At 52.9% G+C, this 20,821-nt stretch overlaps 1 protein-coding gene across 1 annotated transcript in view; it reads right to left on the bottom strand.

The window, feature by feature from the left end:
* The window catches only part of LOC144943067 (sodium channel regulatory subunit beta-4-like), a 38,160-nt gene extending 17,753 nt beyond the window's left edge, over positions 1-20,407 (bottom strand). Inside the window, exon 1 of the mRNA XM_078870231.1 lies at positions 20,280-20,407. The gene's annotated coding sequence lies outside the window, so the exon portion shown is untranslated. The remainder of the gene's footprint in view (positions 1-20,279) is intronic.
* Positions 20,408-20,821: the final 414 nt, after the last annotated feature.

Raw genomic sequence — 20,821 nt, 5'->3', positions numbered from 1 at the left:
GTAGCGCAGCATAGCGCTAACCGCTACCCCACCGCTCCCCTCTTCTTGAATGCACCCACGCACACCTCTCCCGAATCAATAGACCCAGAGTCAGCAACAACAACAACAGAAACTGAATTCCATGGAGCTATGTGCTCTTAAGTCATGCTGTGCGTCACTAAACCACCCTGTTTTAGACACCAGTAATGGGTAAGTAAATGTTAAATCACGATGTTTTTTTTGTTGTTGCCCGCCTCAGCAGTTGTTTCGTGCTGTGGTTGTCCCACCTGATGACGGACGCTTGTGTTGCGCCCGAAACGTCGTGATTTAATTTATTTTGTTTTCTACCCACGTGACTTTACCGAAAGAACCAAAGAGTATGGATCCCTGCAGTCACGAAAACTTCAAATCGAGATTAAGTAGATGTTCCCGTGCCAATCTTGAGACTGTTCATTCTGGGAAACATGGAATTCAAATGTCTCTCAGGGCCCCGTGGTGCTTCGTATTGTGCAAGTCTACAACCATTATTCACTGAATCTCTCTGGCCTCACGATCTGTTGCAAAGTAGAGGGCAATTGCACGTACCATTGCCTATTTTTTTTACCTTCAGGGCAGTGTCGTGCTCATGCACCGCTGCCAACGCGACATCCCACAAAAAACAACAACTTCTGTTTGCACACAGAGAGGTGAGTAAAATTAGAAGAAAAAAAATGGTCCCCGCGTTCCTCTTTCTGATGCCACGGTTGGCCACATCCATCAACGTGACACGCTCAATCCACTGCTGGACGGAGGCCTCCCCAAATCCGCCGCCACCCTTCACGATCGTTCGAACGTAACAATTCCCGACCAGCGGCTGCGCACGAACCGATTTCACCACTCCATCTCCTGTTGGGGAATTCTGCGTTCCTTGGAAGATAAAAAAAAACAACAGCGCAGGGCGACGGACGCTTCTTGTCGTGAGCACACTGCAGGGACGTAACGGAGGAGGGTGCTGAATTTTCTGGAGGTCAGAGTTATGTCTGAGATTAATTTCCCACACGGTTTGGGAATTTGTGATTCATTGCGGGTTTAAGAAAAGGGACCCCTCTACGTAACCAGAGCTGAGCCCAATATAGACTCCCGTGCGACAAGGAGAACATTGGGCCTTGCCTTTTCGACTAAATTTGCTGCGCATCTGTCATCGGGAAAGACCGGCTGGTAAATGCGACCCTGTTAATAATAATCATAACGCATTTGTTAGACACAACTACATGTAAACAACTTTCATTTTATTGCACGCGATGATATTTATTTATTTTTCGATTTAAAGCTTTCGTGACTGCAGGGATTCATCTTCTTGGTTCAGCGTCTGAATGAGACGCTGTCTTCTCGACAGACCTGTTTCTTCACCTGAGGACGGCTGCTTGCGTTGCGGCCGAAACGTCGTGAGAAGTATTTTATTATCTTTTATTTTTATTATTTTATTACTTCCCTTCTACGTGACTTTACCGAAAGAACCAAGAAGATTATTTATTTTTGTAAGACGTTTTAAATTTTTTTTTAACTTTGGGAAAGTGAGAATGTCTACGAATGAGCCTTGCGAAATGGTTTTGTGTTTTATTACCACCGTAAAACGGTGACATAGATGCGTTAATAGGAATTGGCTATATCATCCACGATATACCCGCTGCTCGATGAATGTCGCAATTTCTCAAAACCTTTTGACGCAACCATCCATCCAGTACCAGCCCTGGAACTGATTCCATCGCCGTGTTCACTGTTGACGTTCTGCCTGAGCGTGCTCCCGCCTTTGACCGCCACTCCATAGTTAGTCTTGACCATCGTGCCGTAAAGCGTGAGCGTGATCGCTTACAGATTAACCATCGAGAAGGTACAGTTGCGTCTGTGTTCCACATCAAACAAAGACGGTGGTCACCGCATCGCGCGGCGCTTTCAGATGTGCTTCCACAGCCGTCTGGAACGCTCTTCCTTCCGATATTCGGAAGCTGCTGGAGCTAAGCACCTTTAAATCAAATCTCGATTGAAAACTCATTTCTTCAGAACTGCTTTTTGCGTTTAGTTTGTTGTCCTTTCCCGGCGCCTTCGATTAGCACGGTTGCCTACGGTGCGAAAGAAGTTCAACGTACATACACGAGGATTAATTATCGCACAGGCGAGGGCATGTATAATTCTCATTTTCAATCACAAAGTCCTTGGTACGCGGAACCCAATCATTGTAAAGCCGATTGAAGCCTCGTTGCGCTCGCCTTACCAATCAGCTTCACACAGCCACGCTGCACACGCGCGCGTGTTCGTGTGTGTGTGTCTGATCATCGCATGCTACATGCCGTATATATATCTGGCAGAGCAGAGTGGGGCGTACAGTCTAGTATTGATATGGGAGCGCAGAAGTACAGTACAATATATAACCATGGATGTTGCTACACTGCCCTCTGTTGTTCTCCGTCACGTGGCCCCGCTGCAGCCTATAACGCTGTGGTCACCCATCCAAGCACTATCCGGGCCCAACAATCCATGCTGAGCTTTCCAAACCTGACAAGACTGGGTTTGTGCATTCCGGATGATGTTTATCATGCACAGAAATGAACTGACCAATCGCTGGATGGCACAGCAGGTTTGCCAAGTGGCTGTCTTAGCAGAAGTTTGCCATTCGCTCTTCGGGGTCATTAAAAACTAAACATTTATGTATTTTTAAAAAATTATTTTACGAGGCAAGGCCCACTGAGCTGTACAACTATTTTTCAGAAGCGACCTGGTTATCACAAATGATAGCCTCAACGAGGTTGCTGATCACGTGGAAATTTCATAGCAGCCAATTTATAGCACCCAGAGAAAAATCCACGCAACCACGGGGAGAGAGACACGCAAACTCCAAATATAGAACAGCAGGCGTTATGGTCAGCATCGAACCCACGACCTCCTGTATACCGGGCGAGGTAGTTAACATCTCGCAGCTACCGGACGGATGGACGGAGACGTATAAACATGTTCTGGCCACTCCACCCAGCGATGGCCTCCGACCGTTCAGAGCCCCCGTTCGTCAACGTTGCCTCAAACATCCATCGGAAACGCAACCCGAGTGCCGTAACTGCAGCGGGGCTCGCGCTTATTTTAAATCGAGATCTTTCCGTCCGCGCGATTAGCACGATCGACTACATGCGGTGCGTCAAGAAGTCCAACGTAAGCTGAGAGGGGAGAGGTAGGAGAGTGCGTGGAGGGGAGTAGAGTGAGATGAGAGGGGAGAGGTAGGAGAGTGCGTGGAGGGGAGTAGAGTGAGATGGGAGGGGAGAGGTAGGAGAGTGCGTGGAGGGGAGTAGAGTGGGATGAAAGGGGAGAGGTAGGAGAGTGCGTGGAGGGGAGTAGAGTGAGATGAGAGGGGAGAGGTAGGAGAGTGCGTGGAGGGGAGTAGAGTGAGATGGGAGGGGAGAGGTAGGAGAGTGCGTGGAGGGGAGTAGAGTGAGATGGGAGGGGAGAGGTAGGAGAGTGCGTGGAGGGGAGTAGAGTGAGATGAGAGGGGAGAGGTAGGAGAGTGCGTGGAGGGGAGTAGAGTGAGATGGGAGGGGAGAGGTAGGAGAGTGCGTGGAGGGGAGTAGAGTGAGATGGGAGGGGAGAGGTAGGAGAGTGCGTGGAGGGGAGTAGAGTGAGATGAGAGGGGAGAGGCAGTAGAGTGCGTGGAGGGGAGTAGAGTGAGATGAGAGGGGAGAGGTAGGAGAATGCGTGGAGGGGAGTAGAGTGAGATGAGAGGGGAGAGGTAGGGGAGTGCGTGGAGGGGAGTAGAGTGAGATGAGAGGGGAGAGGTAGGGGGGTGCGTGGAGGGGAGTAGAGTGAGATGAGAGGGGAGAGAGTGCGTGGAGGGGAGTAGAGTGAGATGGGAGGGGAGGGGTAGGAGAGTGCGTGGAGGGGAGTAGAGTGAGATGAGGGGGGAGAGGCAGGATAGTGCGTGGAGGGGAGTGGAGTGAGATGAGAGGGGAGAGGTAGGGGGGTGCGTGGAGGGGAGTAGAGTGAGATGAGAGGGGAGAGGTAGGGGAGTGCGTGGAGGGGAGTAGAGTGAGATGAGAGTGGAGAGGTAGGAGAGTGCGTGGAGGAGGGTAGAGTGAGATAAGAGGGGAGATGCAGACGACAGCGAGTCCATGAAGCATCTTTAAGAAAGTGAGCGCTGTCCTGTATTACAATTCATCTGGGATTGGATTGGGCGGGGTAGTGGAGACATTTGGAGCATTGGAACGATGTGGCCTCATTTTTTGGTGTGCGTGAGAAGTCTATCATCGGAAGCATTCTGGATAATCTAGGATATGGAACCGAGCCAAGGACACTGCACGGATCTGAAGCGTGCGTACAAAAGCATCGATGGCCCATTTCGTTTGAAACCGTTGAAGCGCCCATTCAAGGGGGGGGGGCATCAGAAACAACACTGGGCCCAATGAAAGAGGCTTGTGACTGCTCCCTCCGCGATGAAGTCCTCTCTTGTATTTGTAGTGGTGGTATTGACGTGCGCCGACTGTGACAGTGATGGATCACGGGGCGGCGCGGGGTGCGGGGTTGGGCACGCGTTGTGGGCGTGGTGTGGACGCGCGCGCCGGGAGTGACAGATGACGGGGCGGCGCGGCGTGAGTGGTGAGGCACGATGAGATGTGGGAAAAGAGGATCGTAGCCAGCGCCCGGCGATTGGTCGAATAAGTGGGTGCTCGCAGCGACGTCCGCAGGTGGGGTATAAAGGGGGACGCGCGAGAGCACTCGGGGAGAGTTACCCAGTTGAAGACCCGAAGACGGAGCTGAAGACCTAGTGCCACGAGACCCCTAGTCCCGCCGTCCTTGTGGGGACCGGGGCCCTGTGTGGCTCGGAGGCGAGGCTGTGGGACCCGGGGTCCGACGCCCCCGTGGGTCGGGCTGGGGACCCACAGTCGAGACGGATACCCCGGGCAGGGAGTGTCCCGAGTAGCTCAGTGGCGTTAGTCGCCGAGTAGCTAAGTGGATGTTGGTCATCCGAGTAGCTCAGTGGCGTTAGTCGCCGAGTAGCTAAGTGGATGTTGGTCATCCGAGTAGCTCAGTGGCGTTAGTCGCCGAGTAGCTAAGTGGGTGTTTGTCACCCGAGATACTAAGTGGGTGTTTGTCACCCGAGATACTAAGTGGGTGTTTGTCACCCGAGATACAAAGTAGGTGTTAGTCACCTGTGAACGAGTTTGATAAAATAAAGAGTGTGTTACCCGTGAAGTCGTCTCCCGCCGAGTTACTACATTACAACTGGCGTCAGAAGTAAACCTGTCTTCAAGAAGTATGGACACAAGGAAGACTACCCGTACCCACGAGCGAGGTCGGGATGACGACGGCGTACCGGGGACACCGACCTCGGGAGTAGAGGACGAGGAGTTGCCGCCGATGCAGCACTTCGCGGTGATGGCCGACGCTCCGCTTGCCTCCGACACCAGCCTCCAGGACGCGCACTCCCGGTTGGCGGAGTTGCTACTCGCCGCCGCCGCTGTCTTGGCCGACATCTCCGTTCCGGCGAGCGGAAAAACGGCTGCGGGGGTCGTGGAGGAAGCGACGTTGGAGGATTCCCGCCAAAAGGCGCTTCGCGCCAAAAGTCTGGAAGTTGCCGCCGTTTTTGGGGGGCCGCCACCGATTGGCGGGAAAGACGGACGCCACGTGGCCGGACACCTCCGCGCAGCGCAGCCCACGTCATCAGCGCGCGCCGGAGCCCTCCATTTTGCGCCTGACAACCGAGCCGACATTTTACACAACTCCAGCGGAGCGCGGGAAAATCTCTCCGACGTCGACGACGATCGGGTCCTCCAGCAAAGATTGCCCGCGCTGTCGGCGTTCAAGGCGGATGGGGGCGACTGGGGAGCCTTCCAACGAAGGTTCCTCGCTCATCAGGAGATGTCGGGGTGGTCCGACACCACTGCCCTGCGTGCGTTGCCAGCGATGCTTGACGACGACGCGCTTGCAGCCTTCACATCTGCTGCAAGGTCGTCCCGCTCTACGCTCCAGGCCGCACTACACCTGATGGCGAAGGTGTTCGGGCCGCCCTCCACGTGTCGCCACCAGTTCTACGATCGGCGGAAGGTGGCTGGGGAAACGACGCTAGCCTACCGCACGGCACTACTCGCCTTGGCGGACGCAGCTTTTCCCCGCATGGATAAGGAGGGGAAGGACGCCATGGTGACGGAGCAGCTGCTGGTGTTGGCCCACGAGTTGGGGGTCCCCATCAACGTGGCAGACGAGATGGATATCTGCTCCCTGGCGATCGCCACGAGCATTCACGCGTACGAGGTCCTCAAACGCAAGCCGGGGGCCGTCTGCAAATGGGCGGGGAACGCGGCACTGGCCGCCACGATCGCCGAACCTCAGCCAGCTGCGGTGCAGGAGCAGGCCTTCGCTGCATCGCGTCCGGGGGAGTGGAGAACGGGAGGTCGTTCGCCCACACGTTCGCCCCGCAAGCTGGAGCAACCGAAACCTACGACGTCCGTCGTCTGCTACAACTGCGGCCTTCGGGGTCACGTCGCAGCCGGGTGCCGGGCCCCGCGTCAGCGCGCCACAGGACCACGTCGGGACGACGACCAGGGCCACAAGTCATCCCAACAAAACCCGGCAAGTCGCGGCACCTCACACGTTCGGTCCACAAACACGGCACATTCGGGTCGCCGCTTCGCGGTGGGGGGTTCGCGGCTGGGTGCCGGGGGTTCAATTCGGCGAGGGGGGTCCGTACGCGGCCCGCAAGCAGTCGAGTGGTCCGAATTGGCCCACAGGATCGTGGCTGCGTCGGCCGGGTCGTCCGTGGTAACGGGGTTCATTGACGGGGTTTTCCCCATTTTTTCTTATGTATGGGCGGGAGGCCGATCCGGCCATGGACGTCCAACTGGGGATTTCCCAGCCACGTGCCAAATCTAAATTGGCAGACCACATCAAATTTAATATCGCCAAATTGACTGAAGCGCGGGAGGCGGCAAGGTTGAATTCGCGGTCGCGGCAAATTGCAAACGAGAAATTGCATGAGCGGAGGGTGCATACGCATGATTGGAAACCAGGCGATAAGGCCTGGCTGCATTGTCCACATGCACCGTTGGCTACGTCCCCCAAGTTGTTGAGACCTTGGAGGGGACCGGTGGAAATTGTGCGGGTTGCACGACCCCAGAGTATACAGATTAAATGGGGGAAACGCCGTTGGTACGTGCACCCCTCCCGACTGAAGCCCTATGCGGCACCGTGTGACCCCGTTCTGTGCCGTGACGACCGGGCGTGTGATGTGACCGTCGACTCGGGGAGGGAGGTGTCGCAGGCTGATCCTCACGTGTCTCCACCTGACCCACCCCCAGGTGCCTCGGGCTTGACGGCTGCTGACCGTCGAGAGCCTGAACCCCGGGGCACGCACGAGTCCTCGATGCCTGGCCGATGTCTTCCTGAACCGCCGGCACCACCGGACGTTCAACCGCGTCTGGTGCCGTACGACGGACCGGCAAGGCGGACTCGGGCTAGGTCTCAACAATTTTCATGAAGACGTTTTTTCTCTACACCGAGCTCGCCCGGTGTTCCCCTCTGCCGGGGTAATGTCCCGTTGTAGGGACGCTCGGAAGAAAAAGGGGACACTGCACGAGTCGAAAGAAAAAAAAAAAAATTTCCATTTATTTTCCTTTTTGCATACACATTGCTATTGTCACTCGCCGGTTTGTATATATTGTTCTATTGTCGCGGTGGCATTGGTTGAGGGTTGCGGATGGTAGTGTTCGCGTCGTGTTGTGTTGTTAGGTTAGTTGTTGTTCTTGTTGTTGTGTTGTGTTACGGGGCACACAGGGGGGTTTGTATATTTTTATAGCAGCCGGGGCGGCTGCGAGCTATGTGGTAGGGGGTGATGTAGTGGTGGTATTGACGTGCGCCGACTGTGACAGTGATGGATCACGGGGCGGCGCGGGGTGCGGGGTTGGGCACGCGTTGTGGGCGTGGTGTGGACGCGCGCGCCGGGAGTGACAGATGACGGGGCGGCGCGGCGTGAGTGGTGAGGCACGATGAGATGTGGGAAAAGAGGATCGTAGCCAGCGCCCGGCGATTGGTCGAATAAGTGGGTGCTCGCAGCGACGTCCGCAGGTGGGGTATAAAGGGGGACGCGCGAGAGCACTCGGGGAGAGTTACCCAGTTGAAGACCCGAAGACGGAGCTGAAGACCTAGTGCCACGAGACCCCTAGTCCCGCCGTCCTTGTGGGGACCGGGGCCCTGTGTGGCTCGGAGGCGAGGCTGTGGGACCCGGGGTCCGACGCCCCCGTGGGTCGGGCTGGGGACCCACAGTCGAGACGGATACCCCGGGCAGGGAGTGTCCCGAGTAGCTCAGTGGCGTTAGTCGCCGAGTAGCTAAGTGGATGTTGGTCATCCGAGTAGCTCAGTGGCGTTAGTCGCCGAGTAGCTAAGTGGATGTTGGTCATCCGAGTAGCTCAGTGGCGTTAGTCGCCGAGTAGCTAAGTGGGTGTTTGTCACCCGAGATACTAAGTGGGTGTTTGTCACCCGAGATACTAAGTGGGTGTTTGTCACCCGAGATACAAAGTAGGTGTTAGTCACCTGTGAACGAGTTTGATAAAATAAAGAGTGTGTTACCCGTGAAGTCGTCTCCCGCCGAGTTACTACATTACATATTCACCCACACACGCGCGCGTGCGCACGCACTTTAGACACTTTAGACTGCAAATGAAAACACTGAAAAATCCATTCAGGAGGGTGTATAATGTGTTCAGCCTCGGTTCAAACAATGAAAGTTTTTTTATATATCGGTTCAAAACCCCGCAATTCGACACTGTGAGCGAATATCCCCAAAATTCACCGACATCCTCCACCGCCACATTCGCCGTTCTTCATCGCGGCTTGGATGCGACGTCGATGAATTTCCCATCGACAAAAGTGACGACGCAATGAAGTGACGTTTGAATTCTATACAAAGCTCTCGGTGATTCATCTTCTTGGTTCTTTCGGTAAAGTCACGTAGAAGGGAAGTAATAAAATAATAAAAATAAAACATAATAAAATAATTCTCACGACGTTTCGGCCACAACGCAAGCAGCCGTCCTCAGGTGATGTTATGTTTTATTTTTATTATTTTATTACTTCCCTTCTACGTGACTTTACCGAAAGAACCAAGAAGATGAATCCCTGTAGTCACGAAAGCTTTAAATCGGAAATCTCGGTGATTGTTTTTTTCTTCCTCGTGCACGGCGGCTCCGAGATCACGGCCGGGGTCCGGCACGACGCCTCTGCCGAGGGTCATCTCGACAGCGCGGCTCGCCGCAAGGCTGCGGGCATCGATGGCCGTGCATGGGGAGAACTAAATAAATAAATAATGAGTTGTGCGCTGGGAACGAACGTCAGCGCCACGTTGCGGCAATGGAACGCACACAGACGCCGGTGCACCACGTGCAACGAATGCCTCACTGACACAAAGACAAAGGTCGCCCGGATAGCCTCAACAGACTGCAGGATCAAGTGCTATTAGCGAGCAGCACCTATGAAGGCCGGAACGACACACGGAGCGGGTTGGGTGGCCAGCACCGCGCCCGACCGCCTTTGTCTCCCCCAGTGGCGATGTTTACACACCGCGCGGGTTACTAATTTGAGCCCGAGTCGACCTAGGGGAGGCTCACGACCGGTTCAGATAATCGTCACTGATGTTGGCCGTGAGCGGGAATCGAACTGGGGCCGCCAGGTTTGGTAGCGTAGCGCAGCGCTAACCGCTGCGCCACCGCTCCCCGTTCACTGGCGCAAAGCACACACACACATTCACACGCGCGCACGATTAAACAACGTGAAACAAAGGCCTGTGACTAAACCCGCGTCGACTAAGAGGCGTGGTCCCCCCCCCCCCTCCATTGTGGCCTCAACTAATTTGGAGAGTGCGTGGTGGGGGGGGGTCCACGGCAATCAGTGGTGTTGATGTGAAGGGGACGTAACGAAACGCGTTGTGAGAACCACCGGATTAATATTCCCTTCCGCTGCTTGTGCATTGGCACCGTGTTTATTAGAGTAAATGTGATCGTCCGACATGTAATTGTGCGGGATAACACACTCGCAGGGAGTCACTTGTGAAGCAGATGTCAAAAAGGAAGTTTAACCGTGGTGGTGGTGGTGGTCATCATAATAATGCATCGAGCAGAACGGCTCTCCGTTTAGAGAGTGAAAGCATGACAGGGTGTCCCAGGATGCCTTGAAAGTCAAGACGACAACACCGTCCTTGGCCACAATCGGCACGCAGCCTGTGATGGCCATCGGCTCAAAAGTGCTGGAAGTGAGGCTGCTGTATGCACGTGCATGTTGAACTTCTTTCGCACCGTACGTAGCCAACCGTGCAGAACAACAAGGCACCTGTATACAGTACTCGTATCATCCTTTTAAGAGGCATCAGCAGAGTAGAGCTAAGGGTGCCCTGGCTGCTGATTTGTCTAAACGATCTTTTTTTTAAAATCATGGATCGTACATCAGTTGTTCTCGGAAACATCCTGGCAGATGGGTTTTCTCTTTAGCTACGGACACAATCGCGAAAACAATTTGATTCGTACAGCATCCACATGCGATCGCATCTCTCAAGGTATCGTACGGAAACAGTTGGGCATTTTTATTTTCTCGAGAGCGGCAGTCAGTTAGAGGCAAGTGACAAACGGATGGACGGAAGCCTGGAGCTGAGCAGAGGCAGGGAGTGGACAACACGGGCGGATGTGGGCAAGGGAGTTCCAGACTCTGAGGTGGGAGAATGGACGACCGCCCACTGTCTGAAGGTTGACTAGGACATAGACAGAAAGTCGTGGTTACTGGAGTGGAGAGTGCGCGCAGGGGAGTAGAGTGAGATGAGAGGGGAGAGGTAGGGGGGTGTGTGGAGGAGAGTAGAGTGAGATTAGAGTGGAGAGGTAGGAGAGTGCGTGGAGGGGAGTAGAGTGAGATGAGAGGGGAGAGGTAGGAGAGTGCGTGGAGGGGAGTAGAGTGAGATGAGAGGGGAGAGGTAGGAGAGTGCGTGGAGGGGAGTAGAGTGAGATGAGAGGGGAGAGGTAGGAGAGTGTGTGGAGGGGAGTAGAGTGAGATGAGAGGGGAGAGGTGGGAGAGTGTGTGGAGGGGAGTAGAGTGAGATGAGAGGGGAGAGGTAGGAGAGTGTGTGGAGGGGAGTAGAGTGAGATGAGAGGGGAGAGGTAGGAGAGTGTGTGGAGGGGAGTAGAGTGAGATGGGAGGGGAGAGGTAGGAGAGTGTGTGGAGGGGAGTAGAGTGAGATGAGAGGGGAGAGGTAGGAGAGTGCGTGGAGGGGAGTAGAGTGAGATGAGAGGGGAGAGGTAGGAGAGTGCGTGGAGGGGAGTAGAGTGAGATGAGAGTGGAGAGGTAGGAGAGTGTGTGGAGGGGAGTAGAGTGAGATGAGAGGGGAGAGGTAGGAGAGTGTGTGGAGGGGAGTAGAGTGAGATGGGAGGGGAGGGGCAGGAGAGTGCGTAGAAGGGAGTAGGGTGAGATGAGAGGGGAGAGGCAGGAGAGTGCGCGGAGGAGAGTAGAGTGAGATGAGAGGGGAGGGGTAGGAGAGCGCGTGGAGGGGAGTAGGGTGAGATGAGAGGGGAGAGGTAGGAGAGTGCGTGGAGGGGAGTAGAGTGAGATGAGCGGGGAGAGGTACGAGAGTGTGTGGAGGGGAGTAGAGTGAGATGGGAGGGGAGAGGTAGGAGAGTGCGTGGAGGGGAGTAGAGTGAGATGAGAGAGAGGGGTGAGGCAGGAGATTGCGTGCAGGGGAGTAGAGTTAGATGGGAGGGAGAGGCAGGAGAGTGCGTGGAGGGGAGTAGAGTGAGATGAGAGGGGAGATGCAGACGACAGCGAGTCCATGAAGCATCTTTAAGAAAGTGAGCGCTGTCCTGTATTACAATTCATCTGGGATTGGATTGGGCCGGGTAGTGGAGACATTTGGAGCATTGGAACGATGTGGCCTCATTTATGGGTGTGCGTTTTGGATAATCTAGGAAGTGGAACCGAGCCACGGACACTGCACGGATCTGAAGCCCAAGCAGTTGCTTGTGAGCACATCACGTGGCTGACCCCTAGACCTGTGAGGGATGAAGTTGAACGGAGGAGCGATGCCTTTAGCCTCCAGAGGCAGTGCATGACGCGCCTACCTACAATCCCCTGCGTGTGTGTGTGTCTGTGCCACGACTCTAAGCGTCAGCACTAGCTGTGCCAAACGGAAACTCGGGGTTAATGGACGACCGGTTCCAAGGACAAAGGGACGTTAACAATCACCATTTATGTGTATTGCCCGGGCGAATGACCAGCATGAATAATACACGGACACAAAGAGGGCATATATAATTAGTAGGGCACGTGTGTGCCGCATTAGCGTAAATGTGATCATAATTATGACCACGGATACGCTCCCCCCGTGCTATTGCGGCATGAGAGGTCACGCCTCGGTCTGATGACGATGAGGTTTTACACGGGGGACAATCTGTGTTACAGGGGAACTCCTCTTATCTGCCACGGTGATATGCGGAGACTCATTTCGCGGATCTTATTATCTGCCGGGGTTTGCCGCGATGTTACTCGACTGGACATCTGTGAAATAGAGCTTTGTAGCTCATCGGATTCCTCCACTATAACTAAATATTCTGATTCTGATCCATCCGCGGGCTGAAACATTTTCGGATAATCGGCAGAAATTGGTCTGCGGATATTTGGGAGATTTCGCCGACCGTAGCAGCTGCCGGGGATAACGAGAGTCGTGGGTGACAGGGCCTCGGACACGCGAACAATTCTGCCGTACGCGCACGAAAGAGATTTCTCACGGACGCGTGTTGCACGTGCCACGCACACGTGTAGCGCAAGCAAATTGTCCTCAGTCGCGCACAATCAAGCGCATCACACAACTGGTGGCGGAAGGAGGTCACGAATGCAGGAGGAAACAGCCCATTCAAAAGCCTCGCTGGCTCCCTGTCCGTGCCCGTACTGATCTCACGATTCTCTTTGCCGGTATTCGAAGCCTTTGGATGGGCTGTCTCCTCCTCCTACATTCGTGACCTCCTTCCGCCACGAATGTTCCATCAAGATGGTGAAGATGTTCGGGCTGGGCGTTGCTCGAGGTCCCACGGTCTCCAGGCTTCACACTTTGGTGGTGGCTACGGCGTCTAAGCTCTGTAACTCCTTGCCCTCGTCGAGGTCATCACCTCCGAGGCACTCACACATCTTCAAATCTCGACTAAAAATCTATCCGTTTAAATTGGCGTTCTCTCTCTATTTTAAGTTATTCCAAATATTTAAAAACGTCTTCCCCACTTTTCTTCCTTACTTGCTAATTGTTAGATTACTTTTTACGCCTTCGCCATGCACAGCGCCCTGAGAACGACTGTTAAAGGGCGCTTTAGACATTTAAATAATAAAAATAATCATTATTATCAATCCACGCATATTCATTGGCAGAGCAGCACACAGCCGGGATGGGGCACATTGAACGCAACGGAGCACGCGTGCATTTTTTTGTTTTTCGTAGGTAATATCAACCCATTCGTGTGTTGTGATAACGGCAGCGGTGTACGGCAGCGATGTTTCAAATAAAATGAAATCATCCCTGTACGAGAAACGTCGTCGTCGTCGTCTTTCCACGTTGTCACGTCGCATTGAAGGGCATCGCTGTACGCGCGCGTGAACCGTGATGATGCAGACCGGGCCGTGCACTACGTGAACACATCGAGATTCGCACACGTCCAGACAACACTCTCATTATAACTTAATTTGGAGCTTTCGTGACTGCAGGAATTATTATTTTTTGGTTATTTCGGTAAAGTCACGTATAAAGATAAAATAATAAATTAAATTAAATACTAGCATACGACGTTTCGATTGCAACACAAGCAATCATCATCAGGTATAAATTAAATAGAAACACAAATCTAGTATACTTAGAAATGTAATGTAATACAACAGAGAGTCGGATAACATAACAGTCAACACCCTACCTGGTTGATTACGTTCTTCCTGAGAATGTTAAATTTGAGAGAGAGATAAAACACAGAACCAGAGACATATAGACAGACATATAAGCAGACAGATATCACAGAGATACATAACCAAAGAATACTCTCATCATAGCAAAGACAAAGATGCTCCGTTACAGCCTTTACACGGACCGTTGGAGCAAGTGCTGGTAGCGGGTTAGCACCTTTGAAGGATGGCACGGCACACAAGGGGGTGGGGGGTTTGGAGGCCACACTACGCCCGGCCGCCTTTGTCTCCCCCGCACCAGGTACTCATTTGAGGCTGAGTCGACCTGGGGGAGACCCAGGACCGGCTCAGATAATCGTCACTGGTGTTAACCATGAGCGGGAGTCGAACCGGGGCCCCGGGTTCATAGCGCAGCGCGCTTCCCGCTACACGACCGCTCCCCAAAGACAAAGCTCCCCGTATAGCCTTAACAGACTGCTGGGGCAAGTGCTGTTAGCGAGCACCTATCCCCACGCACACGCACGCACGCGCACGTGTGTGTACAGTGCTATAAGAGATTGCGTGGACTGCTCAGCCCTCACTCGATGAAATACCGCACTGACAAAAAATGGGCACTGATCTGCCCTGCGGTGTTCTCTCGTGCACTGCGCTCCGGCGATGACGGTGATGTCCTGCAGTCAAGCAGCGCAAGAGGTGTGACCACCACGAGTATCGACTGGAAGTCCTCGGTACTATGTGGGGGTGGATGGGAGGGCTTCACGTGTGTCTAGCCAGGAGACGAAGCTGTGAACATGTCAGTCCATCAACACAAAGACAAAGATGCCACCGTATAACCTTCACCAGGCTGCTGGGGCAAGTGCTGTCAGCGAGTAGCACTTGTGAAGATCGGCACGGCACACAAGCGGGTGGGTGGCTAACACCACGCCCGACCGCCTTTGTCTCCCTCGTAGCGGTGGTTACACACCGCACCATGTACTCATTTGAGGTTTAGTCGACCTAGGCAAGGCCCATGACCGGTTCCGATAATCCTCACTGGGTGTTGATGGTCGTGAGCGGGAATCGAACTCAGGTGGCCGGGTTCGTAGCGCAGCGCGCTAACCGCTGCACCACCGCTCCCCAAACCTGTCAGTCCACACGCAGAGACACATGACACGTGACATGTGTAAGTATACACTGTGTATACATAAGTACTGTGTATATATATTCTTCCATATGCAGGAGTGAGATGGATTATGGCACGGGGAGGCCTTCCTCTAGCAGTGCATTGGCTATGGCTGTGGATTGATGTTACTCATGCGCTGTGTAATGTTAGTCTAAGTAGATATACGGAGTGTATTGTGTAAGCATAAAGGTACAGCCCCGACATGTAACGCTTGTACCACTGCTGGCAGAAGGGCCTCCCACTAGAGGGGACCTCTCGAGAGCCCCACTAGGAGGCTACATTGGCCTACTCTTCCACACTGCTCAGACGTATTGGAAGAGCAAAGGGATGAGTCACACTTCACGCGACCACACGCTACCTGACAATCGACTGCTCTGAGCTGTACACAACTATTCGATGGACAAGCGCGGTGGGGGGGGGTTAAGAAACTTGCCACCATTGTTTAAACTGCCGCGCCCGGAGATCGAACCGGCGACTCCGAGATTGCAAGTGCAATGCGCTCACCATGACACCGCAGCAGCACCCCCTGAAGTGCAGTGGACAAACTGCACACCAGGAGGCAATTACACTGCGGTACAGATGAATTGTCATTAACCCATGACGATGTGGGTTAACGGTGGCTAGGAGATGTTAACTGCCTCGCCTGGTCTACAGGAGGTCGTGGGTTCGATACCGACCCTGACGCCTGCTGCTGTATATTTGGCGTTTGTGTGTCTCTCTCATCATCACGGTGGCTAGGAGATGTTAACTCCCTCGCCTGGTATACAGGAGGTCGTGGGTTCGATACCGACCCTGACGCCTGCTGCTGTATATTGGGCGTTTGTGTGTGTCTCTATCTCTCATAATCACGGTGGCTAGGAGATGTTAACTCCCTCGCCTGGTATACAGGAGGTCGTGGGTTCGATACCGACCCTGATTCCTGCTGTATATTTGGCATTTGTGTGTTTCTCTCTCTCATCATCATCACGGTGGCTAGGAGATGTTAACTACCTCGCCTGGTATGCAGGAGGTCGTGGGTTCGATACCGACCCTGACGCCTGCTGTATATTTGGCGTTTGTGTGTCTCTCTCCTTCTCATCATCACGGTGGCTAGGAGATGTTAACTCCCTCGCCTGGTATACAGGAGGTCGTGGGTTCGATACCGACGCTGATTCCTGCTGTGTATTTGGCGTTCGTGGTAAAATAAAATAAAAAGAGTTTAGTTGAATGTGCGTTATATACATTGGCAGGAAGGTGGCAGTTTGGAATCCCCTGCACCCTGCAATGCTGCAGGGCACTTTCATACAAGCATGGCATGCGTCGTAAAGTGGTCGCACTAAATATGTCGGCACGTGAATTTACGTAATTAACAAAAGTCAAAACGTAGATCCACTTCGTGTAAGTCTCTTGTCTCAGGGGTTTCCTGTCAAGTGGCTCAGCGGTAGATTGGTGATCGGCTCCCAATCCGTGAAGGTCGCGAGTTCCAATCCAGGTTGTGGCGATTGACTCAGCCCATCATCCCTCTCGGGGGGGGAGGTCGGTAAATAAGTACCACTCTGTGGGGAAGTCAAAAGCAGTCGACTTGCTGCCCGGCCGGAATGGCGAATTTCCACTGCTGGCTCAAGGCTATAAACGGGAGACGGGGGGAGACTTCTTGAATGCTAATTTGAGTCAGACATCAATCTGCCTTTTGAGTGGGAGGCAATGAGGAGACGTAAACAATAACACATCCTCCTTCGTGGACTTGTTGGGGGGAGGGGATAAGAAGCCCCTATATTGAGATTGGAGGGTCTATCCGTCAACGAACTAGAAACAAGGGTAATTAACAAATAACACTTTGTAACACAATTTTTGTTCCTGGGTAGTAAGTGTTATTTTTTAATTGCTTATGCCTCAAAAGTATAGACAATTGCTATTCTTCCCACAAACTTTGCTTTTGTGACCGGGACTTTATGTGAACGAAAGGCACAAATGCACAAGTTTTCTCATTGCAAATAGATACATTTCAAAAGATCACTGTCCTGGTCACTAAAGCAAAGTTTGTGGGGAATAATAGCCATTTTTCTGTACTTTTGAGGCATAAGCAATTAGGAATTACACTGTGTAACGAAACTATTTTTAGATTTAAAGCTTTCGTGACTGCAGGGATTCATCTTCTTGGTTCTTTCGGTAAAGTCACGTAGAAAGGAAATAATAAAATAATAGAAATAAACATAATAAAATACAATTCTCACGACGTTTCGGCCACAACGCAAGCAGCCGTCCTCATGTGAAGAACAGGTCTGTCGGAAAGACAGCGTCTGAATGAGCACCACCAAGCTTGGCAGCGTATATTTAAGCTGGGTTAGAGGGGGAAGGGCGCCTTGACAAAGGAATTTGCATATCAAGAGGAATTTAGCATATTTATGGAAATGTATATTTATGGAAATACCAAGAAGATGAAACTATTTTTTTCGTTTCGTTACACAGTGTAATTAACGTGAAGGGTATCTTGAAAGTGGATGTGGGTGGGTGGCTGCGGGGTCAGAGTCGGCATCGTTGAGATCCAGGACTCAAAGCTGCTGGTGATGAAACGGCGTTCTGACAATGCAGGGAGCTGATGGTCAGCAGCTTCTCTCAGATCCTGCTTTGGAATCCGGTCATTGATAGTTCCGGTCCAGTTACCAATGACCGCACACACACACAAAAACAGACTATCATATTAAACGTCTTTTTTTTTCTTCACTTAACTGTCGTTTTCGCTTAATTTGACAAAATTATACTTCTTTGAGATAAAAAAAGAGGAAGGTTGATTGGCAAAGGACCTTCAAAGGTTTTTTTTTTAACTCGGGTGTGGACGAAGGGGCCGATTGGCAGTGATTTCGGAAGTAGTTCTGTGGCCTCATCTTCCGGAGATGTTCTCTGGCACAGGGTGATGCACTGCTCTCTCTCTCTCTCTCTGAGAATTCTGAGCGGAAATATCTTCAGCTCACCACGAGACGCCAAAGGGACAGTTTCAATATAATCGGGGGAAAGGGGACAGAGCATCAGGACGACTTCGCGGCGAATGAGTTTGCACATTTTTCAAGCAACAACCTCAAACTGCCCATTGCAACTAAGTGGCAGCGGCTAATGATGCATGCATCGTGACGTTGCTGACCTCAGCGATGTAACTATGAGGAACATTGCATAATTTAGCACGCAGACGCTCTGTGGGGAAGATACGCACTTACGTAAGTACTGCAGAACGTTTGTAAGATGGAAAATATTTGGTGATGTGATGATGATCAATAATGGCCATTATGATATGAGTATGTGATTGCAATGATTACAGTATCATGATGATGATGATAATGATAACAACATGAATGACGATGTTGGTGATTGTGATGTTGTTGTTGGTGGTGATAAAGATGATGATCATATCGATGATGATGACGATGTGGACATGTCCATGTACGATGTGTACATCTTGGCCACACTTCACCACGCTGGCCATGGCGGGTTGATCAAGGCGGGAGAGAATAAATATGGGAATCATAGAAGTACATTACAACAACGAATTGTGCTCCTGCTTCTGCTGCCGCATAGAAATCGGGTAAGTCGTTCAATGTGCAACACGACGGACTGACAATCGTGAGATAAATTCGGAACGCCACTGATGATACCGGCATTCCATTGGGCTATTATGCCCAACACTGCAACTGCTTTAAGCACTCAGCTATGCAGTACTGCAATACACTGCAGACACGCGCGCGCACACACACACACACTCTGGAGTCTGCGAGCACACACACACACGCTGACATCGTCTCATACCGACACTGCTGTAATTTTACGCGCAATGCAAATGCAAGAGTGCATTTGAAAACACGACGACACAAAAGCATCCTTCATCTCGTATTATAAATAGACCGTAAGGGGGGGGGGGGCGTCAAGCGCTGCTAACTGTGTACCTATTAAAGGCAGAACATTTCACACGTACAGACACACACACGCACGCGCGCGCACGTACAGACACACACACTCACACGCACGTACAGACACACACACACTCACGCACGCGCACGTACAGACACACACACACTCACACGCACGTACAGACACACACTCACACTCACACGTACACACACACGCACGCGCACGTACACACACACTCTCACGCACGCGCACGTACAGACACACACTCACTCACGTACAGACACACACGCGCACACGTACAGACACACACTCACACGCACGCACACGTATAGACACACACACTCACACACGCACGTACAGACACACACTCACACTCACACGTACACACACACGCACGTACACACACACACTCACGCACGCGCACGTACAGACACACACACTCACGTACAGACACACACGCGCACACGTACAGACACACACTCACACGCACGCACACGTATAGACACACACACTCACACACGCACGTACAGACACACACACTCACACGTACAGACACACACACACGCACGTACAGACACACACACACTCGCACGCACGCGCACACTGACACTCTGCGCTTGTTTGCAGCGGCATGCTGCAGTGGCGACTCACGCCACGCGAGGCAGTCGGGCCGCTGCAGTAACGGAGAGGCACGAGAGTCAGAGCCACCACTCATTGGCACCGTCGCAGAAGTCACTGAGAGCCGGCCACGAACATCTCCACCCGAGTCAGCCGTTCGACGGACCCGAGTCAGTTGTTCGAGCCGATTGTCGTGAGAGTCATAGAGTCCCCTAAACGTACAGCTCTCGTTCGAGTCGTAGTTACGAAAAACGCACGGTCGCTGGGAGGTCACAGTCACGAGAGAAAGAAAAAAAACACAAGAGCCGGTCGTCAATCAATGCACGGCGAGAGAGTCGGTCGTTCGGCCGGTCGTTTGAATCGGTCATTAAAACGCCCCGCCACGAAAGTCGCGTCCCCTCGAGTCGTAGTCACGCGGTCCTCTGGCATCGCTTCCACGGGGTGGCTGGCAAAACAGTCACGACATTGACCGCGGTCACGGAAACTCCGAGAGGTCAACGTGGAACGGTGGCACGGCCACGCGACCCTGGGACGCCGGGCCAGGGTGGCGTAAAAAAAAGAGAAATTTCACAAAAAAATATAACAAATAAAACAACCCCAAAAAAAAATCCCAGCAGGTCACGGAGGAAACACTCTGCCGGTCGCGGGATGGAACACCTCAAAGAGTCGCGAGTCGGCGTTTGTCCACACGGCCGCCGCTGGAACGAACCCGTCTCACCTGGGGCAGGAGCCGACGGCGGCCGTGGCGGGGAGACGCGAAGCGGGGACGCAGAGAGCCCCGTGTGAGCTCGAGAGCAAGCCGCCTCTGCTGATGCTGCTGCTACTGCTGCCTGAGACCGCTGCTGCTGCTGCTGTTGCCGAGGCTGCTGCTGCTGTTGACGCCCCTGACCTTGGAAGTCGACGTGAGTCCCTCCTCCCCGTCTCCAGCCTCGGCGCGTTGCGCACCCGGGGGGGGGGGGGCAGCAGCAGCAGCAGTAGCCCCTGAATGGATGAGAGAGATGTGGAAACAAAAAAAAATCCTTTGGGGGGTGAGTGGGGCTGTAGGGGGTGAGAGAGGGAGTGTGGGGAGGTGAGAGAGAGGAGAAGGAGGAGTGCGGGGTGAGTGAGTGAGAGAGATGCATTGGGAGAGGGAGGAGAGAGGGGGAGGTGAATTGTGTAACGTCACTGGAACTGTGTTTGCTTCGACTGGTGAACGAATTAAGAATTTGCAGATGCTGCGAGATGAGCCTTTTGATGGCACGTCTCTGTGTGTGCGAGTCG

Source organism: Lampetra fluviatilis, chromosome 29 (genome assembly GCF_964198595.1).
Source record: "Lampetra fluviatilis chromosome 29, kcLamFluv1.1, whole genome shotgun sequence".
NCBI lineage: Eukaryota > Metazoa > Chordata > Hyperoartia > Petromyzontiformes > Petromyzontidae > Lampetra > Lampetra fluviatilis.
Note: the sequence above shows the minus strand (reverse complement) of the source record. Positions and strands in the feature narration are given on the sequence as shown.